Source organism: Argentina silus (genome assembly GCF_951799395.1).
Source record: "Argentina silus genome assembly, chromosome: 4".
Taxonomy (NCBI): Eukaryota; Metazoa; Chordata; class Actinopteri; order Argentiniformes; family Argentinidae; genus Argentina; species Argentina silus.
The window spans coordinates 353580-367221 of NC_139658.1; the positions used below are offsets into that span (position 1 = coordinate 353580).

The following is a 13642-nucleotide window of genomic DNA, read 5'->3' on the forward strand; positions in this document are numbered from 1 at the left end:
GTTAGGTTAACAGAGATTAAAACATGCTATTACTATTTTTGTGTCATTTTGAGTGGCACTGTGGCAACATAACCACACAACTTCTCAAGGAACACCTAAGGCTATTTGTCCACCAAAGGCGCTTTTGCCTACAAAAGCTGAGTGGGAAAAGACGTGACTATAGTTGCTAGGCTACCTAACACAGTACTTTAGCTGGCAAAGTAGCTAGCAACGATTAGCGATTATACTAACACGAACTTCGTAGGCATTTCAATGCTAGTAACAGAGTAGCTTGCTAGCAAGAGGGGGTAAAATACATTTAGAGAGTGTTCGTTTCATACAAACAAGTGTATATTTATTTCAGAAATTAGTGGAAGACATCTTCATTTTCCACTGAAGTAACCGCCACGTTGTGAAATTCTCCCGCCCCTCCGTCAATTTGATTGGTGTTTCTTGGCCCAAAGTGACATTGATGCGTGGCGCTACATTCCAAAAGTTGAACACAATTCAATATAAGATCGCTCCGCTAAAAACTGTGAGGCGCGCCGCGTTGGTGGACGAGCGCACAAAATACGTCGTTCCCATTGAAAACAACTGGAAAAAGGCGCTGGTGGGTTGAAAAACTGCGTCCGGTGGATACGGCCCCTAAAGGTGAAAGAATAGGAGGACTGGCAAGGCAGATTTTTAGGCCACTTCTTACATGACATTGCAAAATTTGCGTTACATAATTGTTCGTCTCTGTCGAACCAGATGTATTTGGCTATTACGAGAGCACTTTTTAAATTTAAAATAATGTTTTACTCTGTTGTGTTTTTTTGTCGGTCAATAAATGGAAGTGATCACACTTTACTTACAAATACCAAATAATGGGCCGGTTTCACAGATAAGGCTCAAGCCTAGTCCTAGACTAAAAAGCACAAAAAAAAAAATGTTTTCAATTTGCCATTGAAAGTGTGAATTAGACCAGGACTGGGCTTAAGCCTTGTCTGTGAAACCGCCCAAAGTGTTTTATAGTTAGCCTGAGGGTATTTAAAAATATGACTGACCAATAAGGTGGACTAATTTACTTAAGGCAAATAATATCACATAGAGCTTTACAAAGCATTATAATACATTATACGTCTGTGTTATAGTATATTACTGTGTATCACAGACATTGATAGTCTTTATAAAGCATTATAATACATGAGTTTGTCATAGTATAATAATATTTAATAATCACTATTTTGAAGAATAGTTCAAATGTGTTATGCCCAAATGCAAATGTGTGTTATAACTCTCACCTCTGTTTATAAACCAGTGTGGCTATAATATATTATGCACTGTAGTCTTATAAGTCATTAAGTCAATAACAGCCTCTGAAACAAATCATACAGTATATCTATTCTTATGCCAGAATGACTGAGTATGACAATTCAGATTAATATGTATTAAAATATTCATATCAATTTTCCCCAGCTATTCCTGTTCATAGACAGTTATAACATATGACTATAATGCTGCTGCACCACTCACAATTCAGCTTGGCATAATGTATGCCTTATCCTACACAATGGCTAACACTACTCTAATAAACTGTGCGACTCCTCAGCACTGTACACACCACCTCTATATGACACAGGAGGCATATAAACCACTGTCTGTGCACTGGCAAAGTAGTATCAGGGGCCTGCAGCCTCCTCATCCATAATGATGCTTTGAAAAATCACACAGCGCTGTTTACTTTTAAAAACCAGCAGAGTGCAGCAAAAAAGCAGGGACTTTTGCAACGGTGCTAAATAACTGACACTGAGCATTTGTCTTTATTTCGGAGCTCTTTGCCCTGTATGTCTTTACAGCGTTTGTGTGAGAACAACTGCTGTGACCCTTGGAATTTTAACAGTTAGCGGGGGAAAAAAAAAAAAGTAAACAAAATAAACCTAATGAAATCGCCCAAAATTGCTGAAGACAAAAAGACAAAAACTAATGCTCCAGTAATGGTAACAATGTTTTGATCCATGGTGGATCGTCGTAAAAAAAACTAAACCTTGATTCATTCTATGAGCAACGAAGCAAAGTTTTCGGAACTAACAGCGCACAAAATTACTCCCTTACTAGACCTCATAAATAACAGTAACACTAGAGCCTCTAGTTAAAAACAACCTGATGCCCAGTCACAGACAGTTACTGTGTTACAATTGCCCCCAACCCTAGCAGCCATGACAAACTGTACAGTAGCTAGCAACAATTCTGACACAAGCCAATCATGTTTAACCAACAGGACAGTTATCATAATGATACAAGTTAGGATTTATAGACATTAAACCTTAAGACAGCACAAGAAAAATACTGTTGATCAAAAAAGTAACGTTCATCCCTCAGAAAAGATAAATCCTGCAGAGGGTGAGAGAACGCAACTGAGCATATGCAGAATGAGTGTCATCACTAGCTTTCTTTTTGGAGAAAAGCAGGGTTTTACAATAGCTCCCTGTTACATTTGCCCCAGTTCTCCCCTACTATGTGATCAAAACAGAAGTGTACAGTTGGGTTGAAAAAGAGCTAAATATGTTGTAGAGCCAACCATAGATAGAAAGAACACTGACCACACTTACCAGGTTGACTATATATGGAAAATATCTAACTGCCACAGTAAGAGATCTATTTTAATTTCAATGGTAATTGCCTAGAAACAGGGTATAGTTTGAGAGAGGAGAGGAGGGGTAAAAAATAAATGAGATACAGCTGGACAGTCATGCATTTCACTGTGCCTCCATGGGGGAGGATGGGAGAATTACTTGTTTTACTGAGACTTTTGTTCTGTGTTGTAATAGAGTCCATAAAGTGTGTTATCAAGTATGAACTTGATTTCAATGTGTAGACTGATACAGTATCTCTGAGCTGAACTGATACAGTTGAACGGTGAGGGGATTTCTGCAAAGACTGCACGGTAACTGGTTAGGCGGCAGACACATTTGGCTGAACTTCACTGCTGCCCTACTGAATCTTCCAATAAGAAATAAAATGAGTAAAGCGAAGAGTTCCTTAAAAGTGAAACAGGCACAGTACCACTCTTTTAGAGCAAGAGGGTTTGCCGGGCACTTTGCAATTTTGAAATGGCAGTAACCTTGATGGATCTTTTTCTAGCAACATTATGCAATTTATATGGATCCCAAAGGCTACTATGGGAAAACGAGAATTGGAAACTCAAGTTTTCCTGGAGTGAAGGAAAAAAATATAAAAATACCCCTGATGACACATTTCCTCAATACTTCTACCAGTAGCGACCATCTTCTGAAATTTTTATGACATGTCTCTAAATGTAACTATCCCAGGATCTTTTTAATGTCACTTCTGTGCTACATCACTTCTGACAGGCTGTTGGGTTGCAGCATGCTAACCATTAAAGGCCTGTTTTTCTACTTCCAGCAAAGCTGTATCTTGGCTTTCTCCAGTCCATCAATGAAGCACCAGAGATGGTTCATTACATGCTTGTCTAAGAGTCTGCCACTTAAAGTCAAAGCAACAATTAACACAAACATGTGTAAACCATGTGCTGATGGCGAATTTTACAGCCATGACAGATAGCCAAGTACTGTAAACCTAACCCATTTTTTGGCTCTGCGGGGTGTCTCAACATTGAGCCGGTACTGTACTAACAGACAGGTGATTACTTTCATCATAAAAGCAACTGCTAGGCGCTTGACGATGGAGTGAGGATTTTCAACGCAGAATTGCCTTGAAGATTTCTTCTTCATGTAATTCACGACTGAGCAAAATGCTCTCAATAATGTCTGTAAGAAGTGCAAAGGGACTAAGGATCCATTCATTTCTCTCAGACAAACCCTGTGGCAATTAGTACAGCCCCATCTATATCACTCATCTAAATAAACAAGAGTGCTTCTCATCTCCTACAGCAAAACAGATACCACACCTTATCACACATTCAGTGCACACTTCACCAGCAATTCAACTGTACTAACAAAGCATTCTGACAGCCATGGAGAAATCAGATACAGATCTATACCACCAGCAGAATACAAATATCCCATTTTGTCAATCAGTAATGATTCAATATACTGTAAGAGAGGACTAAAATCAAACAGAGCACAAATATCTATTATGCATAGTAAAGCCTACTCAAGGTTTAGTTCTGCCTCTGGCTACAGGGGGTTTAAGTGGATGCATCTGCTAGCCCCACATCCATATCAGATAAGGGCACTGGGCAACCAGAGTAGGCTACCATTTGAGACTGATGGACAGATGCTCGGATTAGCCTTGTGTTGATCACTGGGAAATGGGATTCTGATGACAGAGAGGAAAATGATTTAGGATATATACTGGGTTTTCAGTCGTTCAGATTCCTTCTGAAAATGTGTGTCAACCAAAAGTGTACATTTTACACATATGTTGGTGTGAGGGATTTTAAGTTTTTCCTAGTTTTGCTTGTTTAATCTAGTTGGCTAGACGGATTCTATGACCGCAGTGGGTGGTCAACTACATAATCAGCAAATCCACAGGGATTATGATAGGGAGAGTCAACGCAAGGGATTACCCAACATCTGTACTGATCGACGTAGAACAGCTACTGACTATAGTTCCCTAAAATCAACATGCTCACGCACATCAAATCACTACAACTTCAAGAAGGTTATGCTCATGTAGTATAAATCAAATGCATGGGGACCCTGTTTAATAAGGTAGCCTAAATCTAGTACTCAAATGTTTAGAAATATGGGATTATACTATTGAGTGAGTGTGTAGTAAACCCAGGGGTCAATGTTTCCTTAAAACGCATCTAAAGCTATAGGATAACATACGGACGCTGGTTGAACCATTGACATGAGGAACAAGACAACAAGTCTACCTGAATTGTGAATTATGACCAACAAGGCTGGAAGTAGCAAGCATAACACTTAAAATGTTTTGAAAAACAAAGACTGGCAATAGGTGAAAATAAGGCACAAACAATAATGATAATACTACTAATAATAATCTATTTGCTATAATAATAATCATAATAATCATAATTAATAACAATAATAATAATCTTACCGTAGGTGTTATTTCCCTGCAATTGTAATTGCATTAAATTAATCCGTGTTTCGCCACTCTTAACACAATTCTGTACACAGACATCACTGTTGAATCGTGGTGAAGCTGTCGGCGGCTGAGTATGCACTATGAATATCCGTCTCTACTTGAGAGTGCAAAGGTATCCCCGAACGAATACATTAAAATGGTGCTGTAGTTTACTATCCTCGTGTCTCATTCTCTGTTTCTTATCTAGGTAAATCGTGCACAGTTTTTCAGGCTGCTTAACATGGTCCCCGCGACTGATAACTGAATGTACTTACTGTGATGCATCAGTTTCCCTCCCCTATACGGAGCTGAGCAGGCACACGAGCTGTCTCTCGACGAGGCACTCACTGCACCGACCATCCAAGCGGAACAGACCCTTCTGGGTAGTCTTAGTGGTCGGGATATAATAGAGCAATTCTTTTATCCTAATGTAAAACAACTAGAAGAGCTATCTAAAGCAGTTCACTTCGGTATTAACAGGGAACTACTGTTGGACGTCTCCCATTAATTAGGGACGCAGCTTTTTGCCATTTATGCATGAATCATTTCACCTTATCCTACCAGCTTGCGCGTTGGCACTACAGGGGGGCACCTCCCACATACTTCGGACCTGTGTGCAGGAAATATCTGGTACAAGAGGTACAAAGTTTACAAACATTAAAAACAGCATTTGTCTAACTTTATTGAGATTTTAGCGTAGATTAATTATAGTACAGTAACATAGTACAGTATGTGGCATGCATTACCAACACAATTATGAGTATGTAGCAACAACTTGGACTATGGCCTTTTCTCATCAGATATGTGTTAGAATATATTAAATTAGGCCTACAGTCTAGAGATCATTGAACTCGAGATTAACTGGGAACCAGTATGGCCCTGTATCAGATACTGTATCAACCCAGGTGTGGGTTGTAGTGTTCATCCATCCACACACATGGTTTAGTTTCCTCATGCTAAAAGGACCAAGGAGGAGAAGGCTACACCAGGATGCATTAGCTGATCAAATATTTATCTCTTAATGAGATAACCATTTTACCATCCGGATATTGCTTTCTTCATTCAATGCCATGAAATTCCCCTCAATTAAGAATTGGCTGATGGAATCAATATTTCCCATTGACAACAATGAGATGATTTAAAGGATCTAGGGGATGTACCCGGGGAGCAGGGGTCCATAGGGTCAGATGGAGAACCTTAAAGGGCTAGTTCAACCTATTATAATTTCTAGGTAAAATATCATTTTACACCGAGTTGTCCTCATAGGCCAGAAAGTTTCTCCGGTTCTCCATTCTCCACTTTGCTACCGCAGTATAGGCTAACAGTTAGCAGTGCCCTCTCCAATAGACAGGATTCCGACGGACCTTAAGTTACAATAGCATCGTTTAACTGACATGGCAAAATCTCCTCAGAGAAACTGCAAACAAAGTTTAGCTGCGAGTTACGCTTGAAAATCAAACAATTACAGTCTGTATAATAGATTTGCCCAGAACTGGAACTACTTCGTAGTCTCACAGAGTCTCTTTGTTTCATTTTCAACAGTCAGGCACTCCACTCAGTGCAGGCACTTCAACTGCGAACAAAAAGTTGCCAGTATCCTAGTGGAATCTAGTACATGTGAGAACCAATAATTGCATGACTACGTCGTTTGCTATTACAATACAATCATGTACAGGTTTGTCTAGTGTATAGCCGCTACAACACGTTGTTTGAAGTTTCTCCGAGGAGATTTTGGCATGTAATTTAAACAATGCTAACTTCAGGTCCGTCGGAATCCTGTCTATTAGAGAGGGCGCTGCTAACAGTTAGCCTGTGCTGCGGTAGCAAAGAGGAGAACCGAGAACCGGAGGAGCTTTCACTTCTGGCCTGTGAGAACAACTCAGGGTATGATGATATTTCACCTAAACATGTGAATAGGCTGACCCAGCCCTTTAAGCCCTTGAATCTACATTTTAATCAATGAGCTGATTCTATCGACACCTGTTACTTCCAGTGGCATGCTGTATTCGCAGGCTATAGGTACAACTGGATTGTTGGGAGTGTACAGTGGTTATATTGTATTCCAGTTTACAGTAGCATAGTAAATACAGTAGTTGTCTGTATGTGTGTGTTTTGGAGAGAGAAACAAGTCTCCCCAATTTTTTTAAAGTTGAGGTGTGTGTGTGTGTGTGTGTGCTTGCTTGCTTGCTTGCTCGCTCGCTCGCTTGGCATTCACCACAAAACAAAGGATTATCCTCTTGGGAACACAGAAATCCACTAGGTGGCAACAAGCTTTCAGGTGAGTTGTCAATGAGTTGTATTTGTCATCTATCTATCTATCTATCTATCTATCTATCTATCTATCTATCTATCTATCTATCTATCTATCTATCTATCTATCTATCTATCTATCCATCCATCCATTGTAGATATTGTATGTGGTTTGCACTTTTATAAATTGAATTAAATGCATCAGTCTGCTTCAACTAATTAATTCAACCTTTGATCCCTAATGTTTTCATTATCCTTCTATAAGCCTTAATTATAGTAAGTAGGATTTAAGAAAATCTGCTCCTTTTAAAATTGTCAATAGGAAAAAGGCGATAATTAGGGAGAAAGTAGATTTAATTCCCAGTGGGTATTGCAAGGAAGCTGGAAGGGAAAGAGTTCCTCGGTACAGAGAGCTGAGGAAACGGTGACCAATAAGCAATATGTTAATTATGTGGTGAAAATATCACTACAATACATATGGCTACATTGTTGCATGATTTTAAGCATTCCAGATCATCTACTGCATGTGTTTGTTCTCCAAAGAAAATTAGGTGTTGCAGTATTCCTGTTGAGCTGTTAGAGATGTCTTAGTCGGCATTCACTCTGAGCTAGCTAATGACTGCCTTGCCAAGACATTTAACCTCCAGACTATCTGTCTTCTCACTAAGGATAGAAAAGCCTCTGAACCATGAAATGGAGCCAGTTGTACTCCACAATGGTAAGAGGTTTTTCACCATGCGCTAGGATAAATACATTAAATTGCTTTATTAAGTCAAGTAATCATCAACGTGAGCATCAGGTTGGTATGAATGAAGATGAGCGGTAGTCTAGCAATGTTCTTATTGCTAGACTTCTTCAATATACCATACATAGATACATCAAGTGATCCCCACACATACAAAAGATTTGTTATTATTCTCCACACAGTTGTAGACTGTGGCAGAAATTGGAGCTGTAAAAGGTAAACAGAATGAAAATTGCATTGCATATTACAGTCACTACGATATCTCAAGCAATTTTCTGAAACACAGTCTCCTAGCAAAACGTGTATGCAGAAATGATAGTGCTAGCTAGGCCACCATGACCTCCTCATCTGCAAAGCAACGCAACTACTCACATACTTTGACTTACATGTCGGTTAGCCAGTATTAGGCACTAACTTTAAGTGGTTAAGATTAGGGTTTTGGTTAGGCGTTAACTTTGAGTGGTTAGGGTAAGGGTAAGTTGTCAGGGGAAGGTATTAGCAAACATTAGCATTAGGATCAAGAATTAGCTAACAAAAACACTAAGTGTTGGTTTCCTGGACAACGATTAAGCCTAATCCTAGACTAAATAGTGTCTTCAATCGAGATATTCTATTGAAAGAATTGTGATCTAGTCCAAGACTAGGTTTATTCTGTATCTGGTAAACCGCCCCTAAAAGCAGTTTTGTAAAAAGTTGAGTTCAACCTTCGGGTTGCAAGTCTAACCCAACCCCACCCCCAATTTACCACCTAGCAAAGGAATCTTCCTTTTGTAGACATCTGCGGGTTGCTATTTCCTGACACATGCATGCAGACACGCTAAACTGGCAACTACTATCATGTGCAGGCGCACATATCCTATAAGTTACTATAAAAGCCAAGTGTGAGCAAGCAAGCTCTTAGTGAGGTTTCAAAGAAAGGATAACAACTTCCCAGTGCAGCCCCTGAACCACAGACAGAGCAGCACATGATATAGAGCAGAGCTGTCATCCTCAGCAGCCCAGGGTCTCATTAGTCAGCCTGTATTTATCCGTCCATGCTCAGGAAGTCAACGTTTATCAAGCCTTTTTATCGATGGATATGGGGTCATTACTAGGAATGGACAATATTTCCTGTCCAGTCATAATTAAGTCATGGTGCTGCAGTCATACATCAGTAAGGTTGTAGTTTGAATGACACAGCTGACAAAAACCTTATGGAAACTCAACTCCAGAGTGGGGTAGGGGGTTAGCTGTAACAATAATACTGTACTGATCTCTTTCGTCTTGTTTATTATGCCACAAATGATTGAACCTATCTCTAGACAGTGAAGCTGTGCAGTACTGTATTATGTATGGTATAGCAATATATATGTGAATCATGTCATCTTGTATCCTAGAGGAGTCTTCTCGTTTCCCAACCCCAGAGTTTAGGGGGGGGGGGATTTAGGGTGTGTGTATAATGAAGACTATGTCACCAGGAGCTCAGCATTTAAGCAAATTCTGTCTGCCTGGCATTGCTGTCACCTTGTTTTGCTCGTTAAAACGGCAGGGCAACATAAGCTTCTCGGTAGATTTAATGAGAAATGCTCTCAGAGAGTGCTTTCCTGTGAAGAGGCAAAATCTTCACACAGGCAAGTTTAAGGGTTCTTATGTTGACATCGTTAGTACAACTACTTTAATTTGTCCTGGGATATGTGCTGAATGCATCAGTACATTCTTACCCAATCCTAATAATTAAAGAAACATTTATGGGCCACAAGTCACAGGGCAAAATAAGCCTATGGAGTCTGTCTTTGGAATGTGTGCTATGTGTAGCACATAAATGCTGCCATTGAAGACAATAAACAGAGAAGACAGTTAAATCTCTATTTATCCCTGGATGGAAGAAATAACCTTGTTTTATGGGCTGTGCCTCAATGCAGAAAATTAGTTCCTGAAAAAGTCATTAGCAACTTGCTTGTTTTATAGGGTGACATGGCCCCTTGTAACCAATATCATACACTTTCCTGTGTAGAGTCTTTTTATTGGCAGACACCCAAACACAGGGAGAGTCAGGGTGGAAAATACTTGTTCACAAAGACAAAAATCCCATGTTTGGGTTGATGCTTGGTTCCTGTTCCTGTGAACCTGGCCATTACTCAATGACCATATAGGGCCTCTAGTATGTATGTTTTATAGCAAATATACTATATGGTCCAGGGTTCAAAATAAGGGAGCAGAACCTCATGCGCAAATAATCTTAGACAATTAATCAACAATACTGCCAGTCTGCCATGCCTGAAGACCTTAGTCAAATTGAACCATGGAGGGGCTGTAGGATACCTTGTATAACGAATAGAGATGGCATTTTAACTTCTGCTATAATATTATCCATTGTAGCATTGATTGCACAATTTGGCTCCACCATCTGCATTCACTCCAAAGTAACTTTCTTGAAAGTGAAAATTACTCACATGGAGGTACCATGTGATACACTAAATGCCAGGCTTTAGAGAGTGTAAAGAAAAAGAAAAAGCTTTTCGGAAATGATAGGAGACAAAAACATATTCAAGGCAGATAATGACACTTTTTTCTCATTAAACAAACATTAAGCAAAATAAGTTGTGTTATTAATGTGAACCCAACAGTAGAGCATTTGAAGTCTAAATTAAAAGTAGACATGACTCTTGATGTACTTAAATTAAGCTTTTGTAGCTTTTGTAAGATAGTGCTGAATATAGAAACATTGCAATGTACAAAAGCACCTATTATATCAAAGAGCATATCAATTTGCAGTACAGTACATGAATAAAATGATAAATGCTTCCAGGAAGTGACCTTTAAGCTAAGATTGACTACAATACAAATGAAAAGTGTGATCACAGCCTAGATAATGGCCCTCAAATGATGCGTTGATTTAAAAAGTTATTTATTAGATGCTAGGATAGTTGAGAAATGAGAACACAGAATAGATTTATGAATGAGAATCAGAGGTGTGTCTTGTATTCCCTCTGGGTAACAAGAAAATATGATGAAAAAAAAATATGATCAATTTAACTTCATCACTTCAGAGACACTTCAGAGTTTACTCATAAAATGCCAGTACCACAGTTTTAACAGTTTTAAAATAACCTTGGTGAAAAGGACATACCAACTGGGCTTTGATGTCTGTCTATCTTTTTGTCAAAGGAGACAAATACTGAGTTCTAAACTTCATAAAAGTTTAGTTATCTGTGATGTGATACAATTATTTTCTCTTCCTTTTCCAAATAAACACATTTGAGTAACTGCCTGAAAAGCTGTCATTGCTATCTTAGATAATTTCTCATTAACTGTTAATGAAAAGCTGAGGAATAAGATCAGATTATTATAAACAAACAATGAAAGAGGCACTGATACAGAGGCTACACAGGTCAAATTGCAGCACATAATTACTATTGTCTTATGTGCAAATGGAAATGGAAATGAATTACTGGTGAAAGCACAATCGCACAAGTAGTGCAATCTTTCCCATGTGATGTTTTTGAGTAAAAAAACAAGAACATTCTCAGGTTTTTTAAAGATTAAAGCCTCCAACCCATGGAGCAGGAGAAAAGACAGCAGGATATATCCTGGATAAACCCATGCCGCTCCAGTGAATACAGTGATAGTTTTTCAGATCGGGAAAAGATCATAAACAGCAGCAGAAAGTAGGTGGTAGGAAAAAGTGCACTGTGTTAAGGCGTGCCACCCCATCACCCTCGAGTGACGCGCTGATCTTCATTTCCCTGCTCACTGTAGCACATCTCATCTCATCAGGCCTTTCCAGGTGCAGCCTCTTGAGCAGTCCCTGGTGTCAACAGGGCCCAGTGGAGCTGGCGGAGGACACGCTAACAAGGGTATGTGGAGGGTATGTGTGGTAATGCTCAGAGAGGCACACAAGGGACATGCTGTGACGTGGGGCCTAGCTTAATCTCAGTGGTGCATCATCTGAAGCGCACAGGGTCACACCGTTTTTTGTTATAAACACATATGTTGGCCGTATAAATGCCATATTGTACACTACAGTATCTGTTGTCAATAATTGAAAATAAGACATGGTCTGGTCTGAAATATTGGTGTCAGGTTAATCAAAACACGATTAATTGGGTATCTATAATACAGTACACATACACAAAATAGTCCTTTGTATGTCATCCCACTGATGAACAAGCAATACACTGTTGAACAAGCAGACGGCAGCAAAACAAGAGTGCATTATTTGGCTGTGCACCACTAGGCTTCATTAAAAACGAATTGGGCATGCAGACAACATTGTGAACCTCTGTAATAGGTCTTCAGGGAAATTCTTCATTGAGGTCATCAATTCCGACTACCACTGAAGTGAACAGAACTTAGCATAAAATTGCATGACACCATAACATACTGTACTGCAACATACAGTAGGATAACATACAACACATTATTGTAACATAGCCGATGCAAGATTTCACATGCCCCAAATCTTTAAAATCACTTGAAAACAATTTTTATGACACAGGCAGTGCCATGCCAAAATCTAATGTTAATTAAGACTTTTTTCACCTCCCATCGACTGAATTGGTAGAATTGTGCCTTTTTTTGCCTGAACCCATAACATTTGTAATTTTCTGAATACCAAATTATTACTTCACACCAAATAAAATGGTTTGGAGTTGTTGGGGAGTATTATTTTTTACAACCTAAAAGTACCAACTGGGGTTTGGCTAGACCCCTGTAGTTTGAAGGTTTTTAACAACGAATAGGAACTTTTTTTGATATAATTTGTAATCTAAATTTCTGTACTAAAAGTAAACATTTTAATTAACACAACCTCTGCATGCTCACATTTCATTTTTTTTAAATCACATTATGCCTACTACATTTGCTTTGATTTGTGCCTGTTGAGATCATATCTTTGAAAGTTAATTATTACTTGTGCTGTAATCTACAGTAGGTTTATACTAAGGCCGTTTTGGACAGAAACTAATTTGAAAAAGAAAATTGAATCGTAAATATTGAGAGTAAAACTGCCTGAAGGACTTACCAAAACTCTTACAAGAAGCCAGCAGTCTCTTTGTCCAGAATGCTAACTTCAGGCTGTCCCCAGCCTTCCATGGTTTTCTGGTCTCCCAGTCTGCTCAGAGGGACAGATAAGAGGGGAAATGTCTGTTTTGAGCCTCAGCACAAAATGGTCCTAATGGTCTTAGATCATGTTCCCCCTCTGACACACCATTAAGTGCTAAATGTTAGGAATTGCATTACTGCAGCTTCTAAGATTAAGAGTGATAAGGTAAAGCTGTTATTCCTATCCACTCGGCTCACCAGCAGTGGCCATGGCTTTCTGCTGATGAATAATTCATACAGCCAAATCATCAGCTGCCAAAGATAAAGGCCTTCCAACCACTCCTCAAGTGTATTGATTTTTGTACACTTCGTATGTTGCCCTGAATGGTGTCCGATAGGCAATGGAAACTGAAACTGTAAAATGAGTCAGAAACACTTCAAGTTGCTTCAGAAACACCTTTCCAAAATATCATGGCCAGAAATAATGTGACAGAATGAAATATTTTATTCCGTTACAGTACAGTACACCTGGGATTGAAAATACTGAATATTAGAGTTGCTACTATGATTGGCTAGGACTTGAATTCC

General features: G+C 39.1%; 1 protein-coding gene across 2 annotated transcripts in view; it reads right to left on the reverse strand.

The window, feature by feature from the left end:
• The window catches only part of cntn4 (contactin 4), a 92125-nt gene extending 86609 nt beyond the window's left edge, over positions 1–5516 (reverse strand). For both annotated transcript variants that reach the window (XM_083668702.1, XM_083668701.1), the window contains exon 1: positions 5313–5516. The gene's annotated coding sequence lies outside the window, so the exon portion shown is untranslated. The remainder of the gene's footprint in view (positions 1–5312) is intronic.
• Positions 5517–13642: the final 8126 nt, after the last annotated feature.